Here is an 18,496-nt window from a genome sequence, read left to right on the forward strand (position 1 = left end):
AACCATTTTTATATTGTATCACTCTCCTTTAGAGTTAGCAGGGAATAAAGCTCTATATTAATTCCTATTCCTCTATATAGCAACAGGCTTCTTTTGTCAGGAAGCTCCTTCATTAGCAATATATTTTTCTATAAGCCTTCTTCAAAGCTGTACTGACCTCATCACCTCCCATGCCCCTCCTCACTCAGCTCTAGCTGCACTGGCCTTCTTCTTGTCTCTTGACAGCAAGCCCTTCTCCACCCCTCACAGCCATCACCTTTACTGTTCCCTCTGCCAGAATGCCCTTCCCACAGATAATCTGCTGGTTCATCTCATTCCTATTCCCAGCACCTGGCATAAAGTAGGCACTCAGTAAATAATCTGCAAACCAGGTAATCACCCGGAATCAAAGACAAGAAAGATTAATTACTGGCCTCAAGAAATTCACCCCATCCAAAGCATTGCTTTCCCTTCATTAATATCATTCTTCACCCCCAATAAGGAACTAGAGCTTCCTGAATCTCTCTGCCTGGTCTGAAGTTCTGTGTTTTGTCATCCATACCTAGATCATCAACTCAATCTTTTCCCCCCATTTTTCTTGGTGTCTGTAACCAAATTTATCCCTGAGGCCCAGCAGAGGGGATCAGGGCCCATGAGTCACAGTGTTTCTATGGCAGCCTTCTGGGCCAGTGCCTGCCATGGGTGGGGCAGGCACTGAATTTGACACAGCTGCAGGCCAACTCAATCTGGTTCCTGCATTTGCCCTCTCTCTCCACTCCTTTTACTACAGCAGCATTTCAGGCCTTTATTTCCTCCCACCTGGACATTGGTCACAGCCTCCTGATCACCTTGCTTGGGCAGCCCCTCCATCTTTCAAGTTACCTGCCCGTCCCCTCCCTCCCACACAGGTGATTCTTTCTGAAAGTTAGGAATCAGAATCACTCAAGGGTCTTGCCAAACCTGTAGACTCATCTGCATTTTTTTTTTATCCTTACCTGAGGACATTTTTCCATATTTTGTTCAGATAGAGTAGGAAGGAGAGAGAGAGAGAAACATCAACGTGAAAGGGACACATCGAGTGGTTGCCACCCGCACAACCCAACCAGGGCTGAGGACAAACTGCAACCGAGGTACGTGCCCTTAGTGGAAACCGAACCCAGGTCTCTCTGGACCGCAGGCCGATGCTCTAACCACTGAGCAAAACCGGCCAGGGCTCATCTGCATTTTTACCAGGAGCACAATGGTAGAAAAACTGGCTTTAAAAGTTTGAGGCTCTGAGCTCGGTAACCTTTTTTTTATTTATTTTTATTTTTATTTTTTATCCTCACCTGAGGACATTTTTCTATTTTTTGTTCAGGTAGAGTGGGAGGGAGAGAGAGGAACAGAGAGAGAGAGAGAAACATCGATGTGAAAGGAACACATCGAGTGGCTGCCACCCACACGACCGACCAGGGCCGGGGACAAACTGCAACCGAGGTAACCTTTTTTTTATAGACACACAGGTTGGTCAACGTCTTAAAAACAATATATATATTCAGAGACTTCCGGTCAAGATGGCGGCGTAGGTAAACGCGGTATCACGTCCTACCACAACCACATCAAAGTTACAACTAAACTACAGAACAACCATCATTCAAAACCACCTGAAATCAAACTGAATGGAAGTCCTACAACTACAGAATTAAAGAAGCAACTGCATCGAGACTGGTAGGAGGAACAGAGGCAGACAGGTTGGCCCCACACCCATGTGTGGCGGATCAAAATCAGAAGGATACCTGGCTGGGAAGGTCCTCCCTGAGGACTGAGGGGTCCCCATCCCACACTAATGCCCCACTTAGGGTTCCAGTGTCAGGAAGAGAAGTCCCCATAACTTCTGGCTGGAAAAACCAGCGGGAACTGAGGCTCAGGGAGGCTGAGGTGGCTGGAGCCCCAGGCAGCTCCTCTTAAAGGGCCCGTGCACGGACTTATCGGACTTGTTCCCTCCAAGCTTGGAGGGGAGGCAGATGGAGGGGCGCCAGAGACATATAGGGAAGAACTGAGCTGTTTGGCATTGGAGCGAGGGCTGGACAGGGGGCTTTCTCCGGGACAAACGTGCTGCCAGAGGCCTTTGTTCCTTTGGGGAGCCCTTTCCTGGGGTGGCAAACAGCCGCCATATCTGGGACTCCAGCAACCTGGCTCACACTGGTAGCCCCACCCTGGTGATTCCCTGAGGCCCTGCCCCACCCAACTGTCAGGCCCACCCAAGCTGTTGCCACTTGCTTAACCATAGGATTGGCCTGTCTTGGATCCGGCTTCAGGTTTTCCTAAATTCTTTCAAACAAGCAGCATCTGGTCTCAGATAGCCCCATACCTCTTAAGTAATACACAGAAACAAACACAGGAGGCAGCCAAAATGAGAAGACAAAGAAACAGGTCCCAAATGAAAGAACAGAACAAAACTCCAGGAAAAGAACTAAGCGAAATGGAGATAAGCAACCTAACAGATGCTGAGTTCAAAATACTACTTATAAGGATGCTCAATGAACTTAGTGAGGGCCTCAAGAGCATTAAAAAGGACCAGTCAGAAATGAAGGATGCAGTCAGAAATGAAGGAGGCACTAACTGAAATAAAGAGTAATTTACACAGATTCAATAGTAGAGTAGGTAAAGCCAAGAAGCAAACCATCGATTTGAAATACAAGGAAGCTAAAAACACCCAATCAGAAAAAGAAAAAAAATCCAAAAAAATGAGGATAGTGTAAGGAGCCTCTGGGACAACTTCAAGCGTGCCAACATTCGCATCTTGCTGGTGCCAGAAGGAGAAGAGAGAGAACAAGAAATAGAAAACCTATTGGAAACAATAATGGCAGAAAACTTCCCTAACTTGCTGAAGGAAACAGACATACAAGTCCAGGAAGCACAGAGAGTCCCAAACAACATGAACCCCAAGAGGCCCACACCAAGACACATCATCATCAAAATGCAAAAGGTTCAAGACGAAGAGAGAATCTTAAAAGCAGCAAGAGAAAAGCAGTTAGTTACCTACAAGGGAGTTGTCATAAGACTGTCAGCTGATTTTTCAAAAGAAACTTTGCAGGCCAGAAGGGAGTGGCAAGAAATATTCAGAGTGATGAAAAGCAAGAACCTACAACCAAGATTACTCTATCCTGCAAAGCTGTCATTTAGAATTGATGGCCATATAGTTTCCCATACAAGAAAAAGTTAAAGGAGTTCATCACCACCAAACCGTTATTATATGAAATGTTGAAGGGTTTTTTTGAAGGAAAAGATAAAATATATGAACAAATAAAATGGCAATGAATACATATCTATCGGCAATAGAATCTACAAACAAAATGAACAGGCAGAACAGAAACATTCTCATAGATACAGAGAACATTTTGTTGGTTGCCAGATGGGAGGGGGTTTGGGAGAATGGGTGAAAAAGGTGAAGAGATTAAGAAGAACAAATTGGTTGCTAGACTGACAAACCTCAAAGAGAAGGGGGTTGGGGATGGGAAGAAATAAACCAAAGAACTTATATGCACAACCAATGAACACAGACAACAGTGTGGGAAAAGGCAGGAGGGGGGTGGGGTGGCGAGGAGGGGGTCAATGGGGGAAAAATGAGGAACATCTGTAATACATTCAACAATAAAGATAAAAAAAAAAAAATAGTTGATGTTCAGAATGACTGGACACTATCTGTAGTCAATTAATAAAAAGGCCCTGATCTAATTTGGGTCAAAAAACAAAACAAAACAAAACAAAACAAAAAAACCCCAATATAGTCACAGCATGTTTTCCCCTGATTAGTTGTGAACATTTATAAGTATTTGCCAGCTAATGTTCATCTTGAAATATGAAATAACAGTTTGACCCCAATAACAAGAGTAAATAACAGTTTGACCCCAATAACAAGAGTAAAAAATGGCTAAAAGAGCCCTATTGTATTTGGTAATTAGGTCAGCTGAATTAGGAATGAAAGTAGAAAAATCTTTCAAAGAAATGATAAGACTAGAAGGTAGAAAATTGCATAATGAGGCAGAATTCTGTATAGGCAATATTCCCGACCCTGACCCCCATCGTTTTTTGTGGGTTTTTAAAATTTTTTAAATAAATTTAAACTTACACGACAGTTGCCATATACTCTTTACACAGTTTCCTCATGTTAACATTTGACATAATCATGGGTGAATCAGCTTTCAAAAAATAACTTTCACCCTGGCCGGTTTGGCTCAGAGATTAGAGCACTGGCCTGAGGACTGAAGGGTCGCGGGTTCGATCCCTGGTCAGGACACGTGCCCAGGTTGTGGGCCCGATCCCCAGTGGGGGGCATACAGAAGGCAGCAGCCAATCGATGTTCTCTCTCATCGATGTTTCTAGCTCTCCCTCTCACTTCCTCTCTCACTAAAATTAATAAAGGAAAAAAAAAAATTTTTTAAATGTCAAAAATGAATAACCCAGAAGAAATGAATAAATTCCTAGAAACATACAACCTACCAAAACTGAATAAAAAAGGAATGGAAAGCTTAAACAGACCAATAAAAAAAATAAGGAGATGGTCCTGGCTGGTTTGGCTCAGCGGTTAGAGCGTCGGCCTGCGGTCCAGAGAGACCCGGGTTCGGTTCCCGCTAAGGGCGCGTACCTCAGTTGCAGTTTATCCCTGGCCCTGGTTGGTTGTGCGGGTGGCAGCCACTCGATGTGTCCCTTTCACGTCAATGTTTCTCTCTCTCTCTCTCCCACTCTATCGGAACAAAAAATGGAAAAATGTCCTCGTGTGAGGATAAAAAGAAAGAGATGGAGTCAGTAATAAAAATCCTCCCAACAAAGAAAAGGCTTCAGATGGCTTCATAGGTGAAGGCTAACAAACATTCAAAGAATACCAATCTTTAAATTCTTCCCCCCAAAATAGAATAGAGAATACTTCCAAACTCATTTTATTAGGCCAGCATCATCCTGATACCAAAACCAGACAAAGGCAGCATTAGAAAAAAACAGGTCAATTATGAAAACAGAGAGAAAAATCCTCAATAAAATAATAACAAACCAAATTTAGCAGCACATTAAAAGGATCGTATACCAAGATCAAGTGGGCTTTATCCCTGGGATGCAAGAATACTTCAACATATGCAAATCAATCAGTAAGAGTGATACACCACATTAAATAGGAGAAAAAACCCCTACACGATCATTTCAACAGATACAGAAAAAGCATCTGACAAAGTCAACATTCATTCATGATTCAAGTTCTCAACAAAACATGTATAAAAGTAATTTAATACAATAAAGATCATATATGAAAAGTACACAGTTAACATTATTATTTCTTTTTATTTATTTACTGGGGTGACATTGGTTAATAATATTAACATTATTATTTCTTGCTAATCAAAAATATATGTGTTCTGAATTTCTCCTCCTAGGAAGCCAGATACCAGAATGGTTTTGTTTTGTTTTTTTCTTTTTCTTAAACCTTATCTGTTATGTGATTTGAAGCCAGGGCTGAGGATTACAATCTCCTGGGTTATCAAGCCAATTAAATCTAAGAAGTCACCACAGTTCTACTTTCTTTTGAAACCAGAATTCTCCAATCTTAGCAGTCAGACACCTCCCTTGAGAACTCAGGGGCTCCCTGAGAGCTCAGGTTGCAGAGGAATAAAAAGCAAATCCTCAAAGATATCAACACACTTTTGTTCCAAAGTCTCAAAGCAATGGGCAAGCACACACACAAAAAACAAAAAGGACACAACGACGAGAATAATACTCACCCTGGTGGAAAACAACACTTAAAAGCAACAGGAAGCCACAGTCACTGAGCACCTACAAAGTAAGTACAAGGCACTGTGGCAGACACAGTCCCTTCCCCTTCATTTACTGAGTCCCTGCTTTGTGCTAAGCACTTTACAAACACTGATTTGTGCCTTCCTCACAACTACAACTACCTGGGGATTTTTGTGATAATTTCAGATGATTGCTAGTTACCTTGAGACCCAAAGATTAAATAACCTGCCCAAGGTCAGAATGCAGAGAAATAGATATGCTTTTTAAGGCAGGTGAATTGCATTAAAAGATGATGTGCATGCAATGATGATATCGATAACATCTGCAGTCATTATTTACTGAATGCTGATCGCTAGCACAGTTCTAGGTTCTTTTCATGCCCAATTAATTTTTACAACAATCCTGTGAGGTAGAGACACATTATTCTCATTTCACAGATGAGAAAACTGAGGCTCAGAGAGGCCACATAACACTGGCTGAGTCAGGACTTGAACCCAGGCAGTATGATCCCAAAGTCCATGCTCTAACCAGTACAGAAATTAGTTCACTCTTTACTGAGTTCCTACTATATGTCAGATACTGTGGGCTGGCCCACAGTATCTGACATAAAGTAGGAGCTCAGTAATGCATGCCCACTAGTTTTCAGCCATTTGGGGGACAGACAGGCCAATCACAAGACTAGGTTCCAGATGCTATGGGAGATTAAGAGGCTAAAGACAGTGTGTTGGGGAGTATACAGAGTAGCAACATACCCAGTTTTGGTGGGGAGAGGTGCAGATCTAAGAACCCAAGTCTACTTTAAGGCCTAAGGGAAAAAAGAGGAAAGAGAAATGTTCCAGAAAGAGCAAAACCAAAGCACAAAGGCCTGGGGGAACCATAGTTTTGGCAGGTGAAGTGTAGGCTGGTGCTTCTCAAACTTTAATGTACACATAGATCACCTAGAGACCTTATTAAAAAGCAAATTGATTTAGCAGGTCTGGGATGGGTCCTGAGATTGTGCATTTCTAACAAGCTCCCAGATGATGATGATACTTCTAGTTCACGGACCACCCTTTGAATAGCAGGAATAGTCTGTGTAGACAGGAGGCTGGAAAACAGGTGAGGGACACATCCACAAAAGGGTGGGCTTTGTTCTTAGTGCAGTGGGGAGATACTGAAGAACTTTAGGTATGAAAGGGATAAATCATATTTGCAGTTTATTTAATTTTTTATTTTATTTTGTTTTTGTTACAGATGTTTTCCCTTTTCCCCCCATTGACACCCTCCTCATATTTGCAGTTTAAAAGATTACTCTGGCCCTGGCCGGTTTGGCTCAGCGGATACAGCGTTGGCCCATGGACCAGAGGGGCCCCGGTTCAGTTCCCACTGGGGGCATGTACCTCAGTTGCAGTTTGTCCCTGGCCCTGGTTAGGGTAGTATGGGTGGCAACCACTCGATGGGTCTCTCTCACATCGATGTTTCTCTCTCTCTTCCTCCCTCTCTCCTTCCTGCTCTATTTGAAGATAAATGCAAAAAAAAAAAAAAGATTACTCTGGCCACCGTGTGTGTGCATGTGTGTGCACGTGCACGTGTGCGGGAGAGGGGGTATGTAGCACATTTCTGACCCAGAGACATAGTAATAAGTATAAATGAAATCACTTATTAATTCTTGGTCAGAAGTAAAGAGAAACAGGAGCCAGGTGGGGAAGCAGAACGGTAGGCAGAGGCTCTGAAATTTGAGCATACAAGAAAAGCACCACGGCCCTGGCCAGTTTGGCTCAGCGGTTAGAGCATCGGCCTGCGGTCTGGAGAGACCCGGGTTCGGTTCCCGCTAAGGGCACGTACTTCGGTTGCAGTTTGTCCCCGGCCCTGGTTGGTCGTGCGGGTGGCAGCCACTCGATGTGTCCCTTCACATCGACGTTTCTCTCTCTCTCTCCTTCCTCTCTCCCCCTCCCACTCTATCTGTACAAAAAAATGGAAAAATATCCTCGGGTGAGGATAAAAAAAAAAAAAAAAAAAAAAGAAAAGCACCACGAGGACTTATTAAAACAGATTATCTGTGTCCAATCCCCACAGTCTCTTCTTTAGTAGGTCTGTAACAGGGCCTGAAAATGTGCATTTCTAGCTAATTTCCAGGAGATACTAATATGTCTGGGCTTGGGATCACACTCTGAGAACCACTTGTGCAGCAGAAAAAGCACAGGCTTTGGGGACCACACATACATGAATTAAAAAACCTAGACCCACCATTTCCTAGCTGTGTGACTTTGGACAAGATTGCTATTTTAAACTCTGAGCTTTGGGTTTACTTGTAAAATAGGAATATAATACTAAACTCATGGCAGGGTGGTGGAATAGTGATGGTAGTAAGGATTAAATAAAGTACATAGAGCACTTGATCTATAGCAGGTGCTTGATAAGGCAGAGTGGCCTGGTTGCAAAGGAAAGCAGGACCAATGAGTACACTGAAAAGAGAGAGATAAAGACTCAATCTAAGGAACCTTCAAACAAGACAGCAATACAGCTAAGGAAAAGGCCATCACTATGAGTGAATGACACAGAAGCAGGTGACCATGGAAGGAGGTTAAAAATGATATCCCTACCCTAGTGAAGAAGGTGAACCAGAAGCCTTTATAACCACACTTGAAACTCAAGAAACTCATACTTCCCTTGGAGATATGGGATATTATATCAACTCAATCAACCGAAAAGTAGAACAAAATAAGGGCAAAATTCCACCCAGAGTAAGTTTGATAAAGACATTTTTTGAGGAACCTCGGGGGACAAGTAATCCAGGAGTCCAGAAAGAGGAAGTGGCATACCTGTGGTCACATAACAGGTTATCTGCAATGAAGAAAGTCCAGCTGCCCCAAAGCTGGCATAGCAGAGCGATCAGAGGTTTATCAATAGTGAGAGCTATGGGAGAGACACTGGGACAATCTGAGGTCATGATCAGAGGTATCCAAAGAAAAACTGTGCTGTCACAGATTAATTGCTTTTTGTCTCTTTTTACTCTTCCTCTTTAATTCTTGTCTCCTCTGATTCTTTGTTTACCTTGTCCCTCCCCCAATTCAATGCTTTTCTACTAATAAACAAACCACTGTAGTCAGTTTGGTATTTATCCTTTACTTCAGGATTATTTTGAAAAGAACAACAAAAGCAGACTAGTTCTAAATATTAGAAATACAGCACGGTGCTATCCAAATTGTTTGGTACTGGAAAAGATAGACAAGACTTAAATGTAAATATTGAAATAGAAGTATTTCAAAGTATGAAAGAAAATATACACATACTTTTTTTTTTTTTTAAATCGTCACCAGAGGATATTTTTCATTTTCAGACAGAGTGGAAGAAAGGGGAGGGGGGAGAGGGAGAGAGGGAAAGAGGAAGGGAGGGAGAGAGAGAGAGAAACACATTGTTTGGCACCCAAGGTACATGCCCTTGACTGGAATCAAACCAGCGACTCTTTGGTCTGTAGGCCAATGCTCTAACCACTGAGCAAAACCGGCCGGGCTAGACATAATTTTAAACAATCTTGACATGGAAAATTTTCTAAGAATGAAACAAAATCCAGAAGCTATAAAGTAAGAAAGATACACAGGAAGGAAGAAAATGAAAAAAATATAAACACCACAGAGAAAGAAAAAGACAATTTGGATAAAAATATTTACCACACACCTGACAAAGGACTAATTTCTTCACTATACCACTAGCTCTCACAAATCAGTGAAGGACAAATAACTCAAAAGAATATAAATAGGCAGTTTTAAAAACTTTTTAAATGGATCAAACACAAAAAAGAAGGGATGTAAAACTATTCGTAAAGGACTGCCAAAATAGTTATTAAGTAGAAAAAAAAAAATGCACAGCAGTATATGTAGAGTATTATCTCATTTGTCTAAATAATTTTTTAAAAAGCATGCACCAAAGCCAGAAAAGGAAACTACAAATATTGTTCATGAACACAGATTTTAAAAAATCCTTAACAAAATATTACCAAATGAAATCCAGCAACATATAAAAAGGGACCAAATGGGATTTATCCCAGTAATGCAAGCCTGACTTAATCCATTAATGTAATATACCATATAAATAGAAAAAAGGACAAAACCACATAATTATCACAATCAATACAGAAAAAGCACTTGACAAAATCCAACACACATTTATGATTAAAAACTCTCAACGAAGGAATAGAAAGGCACTTCCTCAATCAGAAAAAGGGCATCTATGAAAAACTAACAGCCAACATCACACTTGATGGTGAAAGACTAAATGCTTCCCCCTAAGATGAGGAACAAACCATTTCTAGTCAACAGAAACTTACGCGCACTAAAGCAAATAATTAATTAAAGGCATCCAGATTAAAAAGAAGTAAAAGTGCTTTTATTTGCAGATCACACATTTTGCATCTAGAAAAGCCTAAGGACACTACTAGAACTAACAACAAGTTGAGCAAGGTCATACTACAAGAATAATATATAAAAATTAATGGCCTGACCAGTGTAGCTCAATGGTTGAACATCAACCCATGCACCAAGAGGCTGCTGGTTAGATTCCTGGTCAGAGCACATGTCCGGGTTGTGGGCTCGATCTCCAGTGGAGTGTGTACAGGAGGCAGCAGATTGATGTTTCTCTCTCACATTGATGTTTCTATCTCTCTCTCCCTTACCCCTCTCTACAAAATCAATTTAAAACATTTAAAAAAATTAATGTATTTCTACATACTAATAACAAACAATATAAAAATAAAATTAAGAAAATAGTTCCGGCCCTGGCCGGTTTGGCTCAGCGATTAGAGCATGGGCCCACAGACTAATGAATCAAGGGTTCTGGTCAAGGGCAAGTACCTCAGTTATGGTTTGTCCTTGGCCCTGGTTGGGCTGGGGTCAGGGTCATGTGGGAGGCAACCAGTTGATGCGTCTCTTTCACATCAATGTCCCTCCCACTCTATCTAAAGATAAAAGAAAAAATATCCTCCGGTGAGGATTTAAAAAACAAAACAAAAAAGTTCCATTTATAACAGTTTCAAAAAGAATAAAAATATTTGGGAATAAAAATTTTAAAAGGACTTTTACACTGAAAATTACAAAACATTCCTAAGAGAAATGAAAGAAGATCTAAATTGGAAAAACATTCCAATTGGAATGCTCAGTATTGTTAGAATGGCAATTCTCCCCAAACTGATCTATAGCTTCAATGCAATTCCTGTCAAAATCCCAGTAGGCTTTTTTGTAGAAACTGACAAGCTGACTCTAAAATTTATATGTAGCCCTGGCCAGTTTGGCTCAGTGGTTAGAGCGTTGGCCCGCAGACCAGAGAGACCCAAGTTCAGTTTCCACTAAGGGCACGTATCTCGGTTGCAGTTTGTCCCTGGCCCTGGTTGGGGTCGTGTGGGTGACAACCAGTTGACGTGTCTCTCTCAAACTGACGTTTCTCTCTCTCTCTTCCTCCCTCTCTCTCTCCCACTCTATCTGAAGATAAATGCAAAAAAAATGTTCTCAAGTGAGGATAAAATAAATAAATAAAATAAAATAAAATTTATATGTAAATTCAAAGGACCCAGAACATCCAAAACAATTTTTAAAAAGAACAAAGTTGGAAGATTTCCAAGCTTATTATAAAAGCCACAGTAATCAAGACAGTGTGATAAGGATAAGCATAAAGATCAAGGGAACAGATTTAAAAGTTCAGAAATAAATCTTTACATTTAAAGTAAACTGACCTTCAACAAAGTTGCCAAGGCAATTCAATAAGGAAGGGATAGTCTTCTAAAAAAATGGTGCTTGGACAACTGGTAGCCATATGCAAAAGGAACTTCACATCATACAAAAAAATGAACTCAAAATGGATCATAGACCTATATAGAAAAGCTAAAACTATAAAATTTCTAGAAGAAAAGCTAAGAGAAAATCTTGGGTTAGGTAAAGATATTTTAGATACACTACCAAAAGCACAATCTACATTTTGAAAACTGATAACTGGATTTCATCAAAATTTAAAACTTTACACTTCAAAAGATATTCAGAAAATGAAAACAGGCCACAGAACAGGAGAATAACCTTTGTAAGTCATATATCTGATAGGCAACTTGTAACCAGACTATATAAAAAAAACTCTTACAACTTAATAATAATAAGACAATCAATCCAATTTTAAAATGGGCAAAAGATTTGTACAGATACTTCACCTAAGATATAGGAATGGCTAATAAGCAAATGAGAAAATATTCAGAATCATTTGTCACAAGGGAAATGCAAACCAAAACCACAATGAGGTATCATCACACACCCACTAGAACGGCTAACCTCAAGAACACAGACAATAATAAGTGTGGATGAAGACGTGGAAAAACTGAAACCCTCCCATATTGGTGGGAATGTAAAATGATATAGCCACTTTGGAAAGTCTGGTGGCATCTTTAAAAAGTTAAGACATAAACTTACCACACTATCCAGTAATTCCAATCTTAGATTAGGCATTTACTTACCCAACAGAAAAAAATATATATGTCCATACAAAGACTTGTACATGAGCCCTGGCTGGGTGGCTTGATTGGTTGGAGCGTCAATCACTATTTCTCTCTCACATTGATGTTTCTCTCTCTCTCCCTTCCTTGCTCTCTAAAAAATCAATAAAAAGCATATCCTGCCCTGTCTGGTTTGGCACCACAGTTAGAGTGTTGGCCTGTGGACCAGAGAGTCCCAGGTTCAGTTCCCACTAAGGGCATGTACCTCGGTTGCAGTTCATCCCCAGCCCCAGTAGGGGTTGTGGGGGTGGCAACTACTTGATGTGTCTCTTTCTCGCGTCTATGTTTCTTTCTCTCTCTCCCTCACACGCTATCTGGAGATAAATGCAAAAATGTCCTCGGGTGAGGATTTAAAAAAAAAAAAAAAAAAAAAGCATATCCTAAGTGAGAATAAAAAAAAAGAAATTCTTAAAAATTGTATTACCGACTTCCAGTCAATATGGTGGCGTAGGTAAATGCAGTACTTGCCTCCTCCCACAACCACATCAAAATTACAATTAAACTACAGAAAAAACATCCTTCAGAATCACCTGAAATCAAGTCCTACAACTACAAAATTAAAGAAACCACATCCAAACTGATAGGAGGGGCAGAGGTGCAGACAGGACACATGGGCTGTGAAGGTCCTCCCTGAGGAGCAAGGGGTCCCTGTCCCACACGAGGTACCCAGCTCAGGGTTCCAGTGCCAGAAAGAGAATTCCCTATCACTTCTGGCTGTAAAAACCAGCAGGAACTCAAGCTGAGGGAGGCTGAGGCTTCTGGAGACCCAGGCAGCTCCTCTTAAAGGGCCTGCACACAGATTTACTCGGACTTGTACTTTCCAGGCTCCAGCGTGGGGGAGGCAGCTTGAAAGGCAACAGAGACATATGAGGAAGAACTGAATTGTTTGGCATTGGAGTGAGAGCTGGAGAGGCAGCTTTATCCTGGATGGACAGACATGCTGGTGGAAGCCTTTGTTCCTTTGGTGAACCTTCCCCCACAGGGCAGGCAGAGGGCCACCATATCGAGGACTCCAGCAACCTGGTTCATACTGTTTGCCCCCCTGTGGAGATTCCCTGAGGCCCTGACCCACTCAATTTTCAGGCCCACCCAAGCTGTCTCCAGTGGCTTTACCATAGAATTGGCCTGTTTTGGATCCCGCTTCAGATTGTCCTAGATTCTCTCAAACAAGCAATATCTGGCCACAGAGACCCCCATACTTCTCACTAAGTGGCCCTAGGCCTGGCACTAGATGCAGCCAGCCTTGGTTCACAGCTTGGCTTTGCTTGGGCACCTCCAAGCCCAGCACAAGCAGCAGCCATCGGCAGATCACTTTGTATCTTATGCCTGGTGGCCCCAGGTAGAACACAGGCAGAGGCTGACCTTGCCCCAGAACCAGCACACCCAGCAGACAGCTTCAGACCACATCGAAGCACTACCACCCAACCACCTCCACAAGTGATACACTCAAGGAAGGGACTCAGTGAGTACCAGAGCATAGCTGATCATTCAAGGTAGTCAGAGGTCGGTGATCAGTGGGCACCGCCAGTCCTTGCAGCTGATCGGCCTGAGTAAAACCCTCCCATTGACGTGCCAACAGCAATCAAAATTCAATTACAATAGAAGAGTGTAAAGTCCACACGAGGGGTGCACCTTGAGGGCCCAGCTGGGTGATCAGGGAGCCTGTGCCACTGGACCCTATAGGACAGCTACTACAACAGGCCACCCTAGGAAGCCTAGGAGACATAGCAACTCTACCTAATACATAGAAACAAACACATGAAGGCAGCCAAAATGAGGAGACAATGAAACATGTCCCAAATGAAAGAATAGAACAAAACTCCTGGAAAAGAACTAAATTAAATGGAGATAAGCAATCTAACAGATGCAGAGTTCAAAACACTGCTTACAAGGACGCTCAATGAACTTAGTGAGGACCTCAAGAGCACAATAAATGACCAGTCAGAAATGAAGGATGCACTATCTGAAATAAAGAATAATTTACAGGAAATCAATAGTAGAGTAGATGAAGTCAAGAAGCAAACCATCGATTTGGAATACAAGGAAGCAAAAAACACCCAATCAGAACAGCAAAAGGAAAAAAGAATCCAAAAAAATGAGTATAAGGAGTCTGTGGGACAACTTCAAGCATACCAACATTTGCACCATGGGAGTGCCAGAAAGAGGAGAAGGCAAGAACTGAAAACCTATTTGAGCCCAGCTGGTGTGGCTCAATGGTTGAGCGTCGACCCATGCACCAAGAGGTCACCGGTTCGACTCCCAGTCAGGACACATGCCCAGGTTGTGGGCCTGATCTCCAGTTGGGGCGCATGCAGGAGGCAGCCAATCGATGTTCTCTCTCATTGATGTTTCTATCGCCCTCTCCCTTCCTCTCTCTGAAATCAATAAAGAAAAAAATAATTTTTAAAAAAAAGAAAACTTCCCTAACTTGGTGAAGGAAACAGACAAGTCCAGGAAGCATAGAGAGTTCCAAGCAAGATGAACCCAAAGAGGTCCACACCAAGACACATCATCATCAAAATGCAAAAGGTTAAAGACAGAGAAAGAATCTTAAAAGCAAGAGAAAAGCAGTTAGTTACCTACACTGGAGCTCCCAGAAGGCTGTCAGCCAATTTCTTAAAAGAAACTTTGCAGGCCAGAAGGGAGTGGCAAGAAATATTTAAAGTGATGAAAAGAAAGCTATCACTTAGAATCGATGGCCATATAAAATTTCCCAGACAAGGAAAAACTAAAGGAGTTCATCACCACCAAATCAGTATTATATAAAATGTTGACAGGTCTTTTAGAAGAAGACAAAAAAATACGAACAATAAAATGGCAGTAAATACATATCTATCAACAACTGAATCTACAGCCCTGGCGAGTTTAGCTCAGCGGTTAGAGCGTTGGCCCATGTACCGGAGAGTCCCGGGTTCGGTTACCGCTAAGGGCATGTACCTTGGTTGCAGTTTGTCCCAGGCCCCGGTTGGGGTCCTGTGGTTGGCAACCACTCGATGTGTCTCTCTTACATCGATGTTTCTCTCTCTCTCTTTCTCCCTCTCTCCCTTCTGCTCTATCTGAAGATAAATGCAAAAATGTCCTCGGATGAGGATAAAAAAACAAACAAACAAAAATTGAATCTACAAACAAAATGAGCAAGCAGAACAGAACACAGACTCATAGATACAGAGAACTATTTTTTGCCTGTCAAGTGAGAGGAGAGGTTAGTGAAAAAGATGAAGGGATTAGGAAGTACAAATTGGTTGTTAGACTGATGAACCTCAAAGGGAAGGGGGAAGGTGAGTGGGAAGAGAGAAACCAAAGAACTCAGATTCATATATTCATAACCAATAGACACAGACAATAGTGTGGGGAAAGCAGGAGAGGGTTGGGGTTGGGGAGGAGAGGGTCAAGGGGGGAGAAGAGAGGGACACCTATAATACATTCAACAATAAAGATAAATTTTAAAAAATACAATTGTTGTAGAACTGTGCACTGGAAACCTGTATAATTGTCTCAACTAGTGTCTCCCCAATAAGTTCAGTAAAATGAAAAAACAAGAAAAAGACTTGTACATGTTCCTAACAGCTTTGATAATAATAGTCCAAAATGGGAACAATCTGACCATCAATTGGTGAATAGCTAAACAAAATGTAGTGTAGTTGTGGAATGGAATACTATTCAGCAATAAAAAGGAGTACGCTACCAACTCATGTTACAACACGATGACCCTCAAAAACATTATGTCAAGTAAAAGCCAGATGCAAAGTCTACATATTGTACAATTCCACTTACATGGAATGTCTAGAAAAGGCAAATCTATAGAGACAGAAAGTAGATCAGTGGTTGGCTGGTTATGGGAGCAGGGAATGACTCCAAGTGTCAATCCTTTGACTGTAAGGGAACTTGTCAGGGTGATGACAGAAATGTTTTAAAACTTTCTGTCATTGTGACGATGGTTACACAAGTCTACCCATTTATTAAAAATCATTGTACTATACATTTAAAATGGGTAATTTTATAGTGTTAAAATGATAACTCCATAAACCTGAAGGAGGAAAAAAAATAGCTAAGGGATTCAGAGGAAAAAAAAAACCAGCTAAGGGAGATATAGATGAAACAAGTTTGGCAATATAATGGTAATTGTTAAAGTTGGGTGATGGGTTGTGGGATTCATTTCACTATTTCTTCTACTTTTGTGTGTGTTAGAAATTTTTTCATAGTAAGTTTTTTGTTTTTTTTTTAATCCTCACTCGAGGATATTTTTCCATTTTTTTGTACAGATAGAGCGGGAGGGAGAGAGAGGAAGAGAGAGAGAGAAACATCGACGTGAAAGGGACACATCGAGTGGCTGCCACCCGCACGACCAACCAGGGCCGGGGACAAACTGCAACCGAAGTACGTGCCCTTAGCGGGAACCGAACCCGGGTCTCTCCGGACCGCAGGCCGACGCTCTAACCGCTGAGCCAAACTGGCCAGGGCCATAGTAAGTTTTTTAAAGAAATTTTTATACGCATGAAAATGTTCTGGATAAATACTTTTTTTTTTTTAAATCCTCACCAGAGGATATTTTTCTATTATCTTCAGATAGAGTGGAAGGGGGAGAGAGAGAGAGAGAAACATTCACTTGAGAGAGACACACATCAACTGGTCTCTGCCCACACGGCTCTAACCAGGGTTGGGGATGAACTGCAACCGAGGCATGTGTCCTCGACTGGAATCGAACCCGAGACTCACTGGTCCACGGGCCCACACTCCAACCACTGAGCCAAACTGGCCAAGGGATACTCCAACCCCTAAGCCAATCTGGCCAGGGCTGGATAAATACTTTTCAAAAATATATTTTTAGCCTTGGCCAGTTTGGCTCAGAAGTTAAGAGTGTGGGCCCAATCAGTCACGGGTTCAACTACGGCCAAGGGTACGTACCTCAGTTGTGGTTCAACCCTGGCCATGGTTAGGTCCTGTGGGTGGCAACCAGTTGATGTGGCTCTATCACATTGATGTTTCTCTCTGTCTCTCCCTCTCCCTCTCCCTCCCACTCAGACAGAGGGGTATCCTTGAATGAGGAATAAAAAAAATTTAAAAATAAAATTTTTTAATGGACATTTAGAGTGAGAGGGAGAGAGAGAGAAACATTGATATGAAAACAATACATCTATCAGCTGCCTCCCGCATCCCCCCCAATGAGGATCAGGCTCGAATCCGGGCACATGCCCTGACTAGGAATCAAACCTGGCAACACTGTGGTACATGGTACGATGCCCAACCAACTGAGCCATCCTGGCCAGGGCTGAAGAAATACTTTTAAAAATTCAAAACTAGCCCTGGCCGGTTTGGCTCAGTGGTTAGAGTGTCCCGCAGACCAATGAGTTGCGGGTTCGATTCCGGTCAAGGGCACGTGCCTCGGTTGCAGTTTGTCCCTGGCCCCGGTCGAGTGTTGCAGGAGGCAACCAGTCAATGTGGCTCTATCACATTGATGTTTCTCTCTGTCTCTCTCCCTCTCCCTCCATCCCACTCTATCTAATGATAAACAGAAAAATATCCTTGGGTGAGGAATAAAAAAAAAGAGAGAGAGAAAAAATAAAAATTCAAAACTATTTACCTGGAGCCCAGCCAGTGTGGCTCAGTGGTTGAGTGTTGACCCATGCTCCAAGAGGTAGCTGGTTCAATTCCCAGTGGGGGGTATGCAGGAGGCAGCCTATCGATGTTCTCTCTCATCAATGTTTTTCTCTCTCCCTCTTCTTTCCTCTCTCTCTAAAAATCAATAAAGAAAAAAAAAACACACACAAAATTATTTACCTCAAATAAATTGGGGATAGCCGAATGACTTTCTTTTCATTTTTTTTTTTTTAAATCCTCACCCGAGGATATTTTTCTATTTATCTTCAGATAGAATAGGAGGGAGAGAAAGAGAGAGAGAGAGAGAGAAACATTGACACGAGAGGCACACATCAACTGGTTGACTCCCGTACAACCCCAACCAGGGCCGGGAATGAACCGCAACTGAGGTATGTGCCCTTGGCTGGAATCGAACTCTTGACTCATTGGTCCATGGGCCGACACTCTTCTGCTAAGCCAAACTGGCCAGGGCTCATTTATATCTTTTTTATACCGTTTTTCATGTACGTACATGGACCACCCACATTCAAAATAAATATATTTACATTTTAAGAAGGTGAAGGAAAAGGTTGCCTCGGAAAACATTTGGGCGAGCACTCTTGAAGATATATAAAAAATGGGAGTTATAAGGGAATAACAATGCAGAGA

The 18,496-nt window shown here is 42.0% G+C and overlaps 1 protein-coding gene and 1 non-coding gene across 7 annotated transcripts in view; both read right to left on the reverse strand.

The window, feature by feature from the left end:
- Positions 1 to 18,496, reverse strand: part of TM9SF4 (transmembrane 9 superfamily member 4) — a 58,363-nt gene that overhangs the window by 31,287 nt on the left and 8,580 nt on the right. The window contains exon 1 of one of the 6 annotated variants that reach the window (XM_036244926.1): positions 5,730 to 5,800. The exons of the other annotated variants lie outside the window; for them this stretch is intronic. The gene's annotated coding sequence lies outside the window, so the exon portion shown is untranslated. Of the gene's footprint in view, positions 1 to 5,729; positions 5,801 to 18,496 lie in introns of those variants that run through there. 6 annotated transcript variants of the gene reach the window in all.
- LOC118619461 lies at positions 579 to 713 on the reverse strand. Its single transcript, XR_004957236.1, has one exon. It is a non-coding gene; the product is annotated as a small nucleolar RNA SNORA5 (small nucleolar RNA).

This window comes from Molossus molossus, unplaced genomic scaffold (assembly GCF_014108415.1).
Source record: "Molossus molossus isolate mMolMol1 unplaced genomic scaffold, mMolMol1.p scaffold_m16_p_6, whole genome shotgun sequence".
Taxonomy (NCBI): Eukaryota; Metazoa; Chordata; class Mammalia; order Chiroptera; family Molossidae; genus Molossus; species Molossus molossus.